We start from the raw sequence: 4,653 nt of genomic DNA, 5'->3' as shown, positions 1-4,653 counted from the left end.
ACTAAGCCCTTATTACCACCCACCTGACCTATTTCAGTAGCTTCCTAATGGGTCTTCCCATATCCTTTGACCCGACTTAAACTTCATTTTTCATGCTATTGCAAGAATAATCTTATTCCCTTATAGATTAGGTCATGATACTCTTCTGTCCATAAAACTTCAGTGACTTCCTCTTACCTGAGTAAATCTCAGACTCCTTTGCCATTTAAAGCCCTCCACTATCTGATACTACCTTATTTCCACACTGTTACAGTTAGACTAAACTATTCTCTGCTACTGTCCCTGCCCCTCCACAACATCCTCTGCTTTCACCTACCCCTGTGCCCTCGTACATTATGTTCCCTTTGCCTCAAATGCTCTTCCTCCCTTTTGTTTGAGAAATCTCACCTATTACAAGCATATCTCAGAGATATTGTAGGTTTGGTTCAAGACCACTGCAATAAAGTAAGCCACAAGAATTTTTTGGTTTCCCAATGTACATAAAAATTATGTTTATACTATACTGCAGTCTATTAAGTATGCAATAGTATTATGTCCCCCCAAAAAAAGTACAGTGGGCAAGTATGTAGCACAGTGAATAGAACACTAGCCCTAAAGTGAGGAGGACCTGAGTTCAAATCCAGACTCAGACACTTGACACTTACTAACTGTGTGACCTGGGCAAGTCACTTACCCCTGATTACCTTACAAAAACAACAAATTACATACCTTACTGAAAAAATTCTTTATTGCTAAAAAAAATGTTAACCATCATCTGAACCTTCAGCAAGTTGTATTCTTTTTGCTGCTGGAGGGTCTTATCTCAGTGTTGATGGCTGCTGACTGATCAGGGTGGTGGTTGTTGAAGGCTGGGGTAACTGTGATAATTTCTTAAAATAAGATGTCATGAAGTTTGCCACATCAATTGATTCTTCCTTTCACTTGAACAGTTAGAGGCCATTGGAGAGTTATGAATTGGTCTCATTTCAATATTGTCATGTCTCAGGGAATACAGACGCCTAAGGAGAAGAAGAGAGATGGGGAAATGGCCGATTGGTGGAAGAGTCAGAACACATATAACATTTATTAAATTCAGTCTTACATGGGTGTGGTTTGTGGTGCCCCAAAGCAATTACAATAATAACATCAAAGATCATTGATCACATTGATCACCAAAACAGATAAAAAAATGAAAAAGTTTGAAACATTGTAAGAATTACCAAAATGTGACAGAGAGACAGAATGTGAACACATGCCATTGGAAAAAATGGTGCCCCTAGACTTGTTCAATGCAGGCTTGCCACAAACCTTCAATTTGATAAAAACAAAACAAAACAAAAAACCAAAATCTGCAAAGGGCAATAAAGTGAAGCACAATAAGCTGAGGGATGCATGTACTTAAAGCCAAATTCAAATGCCTTCTCCTCCATGAAGTCTTCCATGATTCTGCCTATCAGTAACATCCTTCAGACCTCAAATAGCACTCTGCTTTGCATATCTGTACTTATCTTTCAATATTTTTATTATAGTTCTTTTGTTTCTCTATCTCTATCCTTACCTTTGTTTGGGATATTAGAATTTTGATCTGGAAAGGACATTAGAAACCATCTCATTTTCAAAATGAGTAAATTGAGGCTCAGAGAGGCAATGACTTGCCTAGGATCATAAATCAAGTGCCAGAGCCATGACTCAAACCCAGGTCTTTTTATTTTAAATTCATTGCTATTCCCACTAGAGTATATATCTTATACCCTAGTCAGAGATGAAACCAGGGCAGGAAACCTGAGGCTTTATTCAGGGTCCCAATATTTGGAGAGTGCAAAATTATTAATAATAATTTTTTATATTTTACAATATTTAAAGTTACACTAATTTTGACAAAGCTTAGGATTCTATTTGCATATTAATAACCGAGTTTAACACATAAATAGCATTAAAACAGGAATAATATCTGCAAATAAGGAAATGCTGAAAGGGAGGGAGAGAGGGAAAGGGAGAAATTCCCACCCCCCCCTCCCCATCTGCCTCATACACTCAGGTGGTTTTCTTCCTGGCCCAGCTTGTCCCTACCTTGCTCCCCCCATTCCATGCCAGGCCAACTTGACCAGTAGTAGCCTTCATATATCTTAGGGTCTCTCCATATGGGCCTTGTTTTCAGGAGTCTCCCCTCCCATGCATCTGAATGTGTCATAATTATTTCTTTTATTATTTTTACATCATGAATTACAAACTTAACTTGGAGTCTCTTTTTTGTCTCCTTGTCCATGTCTTTGCCACACTTCTCTTCCTTTCCTCCTCCTTCCTCCAAGTGGGATGTGGTTAACTAGAGAGAGACCAGGTTAAGAATTTACTCTGCCCCTTACCAAACTGTAAACTCCATGAGAGCAAAGATTATGTTTTAGCTATATGTTGCATCTCCTCTAGGATCTGACACAGCATTTTACACTCTTAAAAAAATGATCATTGAATAGCCAGCCAGCCAATAAATGTTTGCTGAATGAACAAGGTTATATGATTTTATGAACCTGCAGTGGCTAAGTATCCAGGAATTTCTGCTCTCTAGCCTGGGCCGGAGCACATACCCAGAGACACTCCAGAGCGCAGATCCAGTGGTCCCATCACACCCCTCTGTTCCATTCAGGAGCACGCAGGGTTAAGACATAAAGAATCACCTATATTCAGCAGTCTTTGTCTTCTTGGAGGGTAGGAATCAGGAATGGTGACACAGAGAAGCTGACGCCTGGGGGGTAAGTGATTTATCCTTAACACCAGCTGGCAACAGTAAGCATCACTGTAAAGACTAGGGGACCATGCATTTTCTCTGCAGGGGAGAGACCCAGGAGCAGAGAAGCTGTCCCTGAAAGCACTGGGAGCTGGAAGAGAGTTTGCTCTAAGGCCTCAATCCTCCATGCCAGAGGGAAGCCACTATTTAATTACCTTCGTTCTGACTGCAGACACACTTCATAAATTGGATAATTGTTGCTGGCCCCTACCCGTGCCAACATTCCTGGGCTCTGGATACGCCTCTGGACCCCACCAGATGGTCACCCCACTCCCGGCCCCCTACCCAAGAAAGCTTCCTCATCAATGTGTTTATCTTCCAGTAGGGGATCGATCTGTAAGACTGCAGCAACCCCCATGCTGACTTTTGATCGAGATCCCAGAAACTACTTCTCCTCCCAGTGTTGGTTGAAGGCCTCATAATAACCCGAAAGTTCTATTAACCATCCCATACTGCTTTTCAGGCTGCAGACCTTGCTCTCTGCTTCACTCCCTCCCTCCCCCCTTCCCTCTCTTCCTCCCCTTCAGCATCTCCTCATTTGCAGAGAGTATCCTATTAGATAAAGAAAAGTTTCTGAGTATCTGAGTGCTCACCTTCCAGGGTGGGAATTGTGGCTTCATCCTCCAGGGAGCCAGAGCTCTCAGGGACACTATAGGCTTTGCTACGAGCGTAAAACCCTATAAGTCTCCCTTAGAGCTAGAAGGAAACTTAGCAACTAGTCCAAAATCTTCATTTTATAGATAAGGAATCTGAACCCCAGGCAGGCTCAGCAACTCACCCAAATATAGCTGGTCAGCGACAGAGACCGAGACAGGACTCGCGTCTTCTGACTCCCAGTCCCTGACCTCTGCTGTATTTCAGCCCATGATCTCAGCATGCTAGCCCATTCCTATAAAACAAACAAACAAAAAAACCCACGTTCTTATGAAGAGCACATTTATAGAAGACAGTGGTTGTGAATTACAGCTGAGCCCTGCCCTGCTATCTTAGCCATAAATTCTGTTTCCTTCATGCAGTCAGAAATCAGGTAGAGAAGATCAGCTATTCTCAGTCCTGAGGCTATGACCAGCATTTGCCTGCTATCTTTCCTAGGAGAAGCTTTGGCTATTTCTATTTCCCTGAGCCCTTCGGTCACAAGCCAAGCCAGTCTTACCTGTAATGAGAAAAGGTGATGTGATTTGAAGAGAAATCAATGAGTCCTTGCTGGCTCCCAAATCACACTCTCCACCCCCAGCCTGCTTCAGTGTCTAAAATTCCACCCTTTTAACTGGTTTCAGTAAAGCCCAATAAAAGAGAAGGCTGGGACACAGACTTGTCTCCTTTCCAACCTTATCTCCTCTTGCTCCTCTACACACAATCTCTACTCCAGCCAAATTAATGTCCAATCTCTCTCGCACAGCTTGCCCCTTCTTGCCTCTTTGTCCCCTCCTTGTCTCTTCACTCTCTCATCTCTGGTATTTTTTTCTGCCTGTCTGATCCCATCCATCCCAGCTGGGGAGACTTCCTGGATTCTGACCTGGCCCAACCTCCAACCCAACAGCACACCCTTTGATAATTTTGCAGCTCTATCATTTCTGTGATTATTAACTGGTTTCTCTTGTTTTGCACAGTCAGCCTCCCCCAAAAGGCAAGGGACTGTGCCAAATCTTTAGCACTGAAGACAGGGCTTTGTACTCATACATTCTCTGAGAACCCTAATAGTTAAACCAACCAATTTGTTAGCTACTGTTTCTCATCCCTTCCTGATACATTGAAGCACCTTTTCACCAATAAATCCATGAAGTCCCTCAGACAGGTGTAGAAGTTATCAAATCACAGGTTTAGAACTGGAAGGGACCCTAAAGTACTGAGTCCAACCCCCCCCCCCGCCCCCCGTTTCATAAATGAAAAAA

The 4,653-nt window shown here is 42.6% G+C and overlaps 1 long non-coding RNA gene across 1 annotated transcript; it reads right to left on the bottom strand.

The window, feature by feature from the left end:
• Positions 1-709: 709 nt before the first annotated feature.
• LOC140526946 (uncharacterized) lies at positions 710-4,209 on the bottom strand. Its single transcript, XR_011974615.1, has 3 exons — positions 3,915-4,209; positions 3,540-3,650; positions 710-998 (listed from the first exon to the last, which is right to left on the bottom strand). It is a non-coding gene; the product is annotated as an uncharacterized lncRNA (long non-coding RNA).
• Positions 4,210-4,653: the final 444 nt, after the last annotated feature.

The sequence above is a fragment of the Notamacropus eugenii genome, chromosome 1 (assembly GCF_028372415.1).
Source record: "Notamacropus eugenii isolate mMacEug1 chromosome 1, mMacEug1.pri_v2, whole genome shotgun sequence".
NCBI lineage: Eukaryota > Metazoa > Chordata > Mammalia > Diprotodontia > Macropodidae > Notamacropus > Notamacropus eugenii.
Note: the sequence above shows the minus strand (reverse complement) of the source record. Positions and strands in the feature narration are given on the sequence as shown.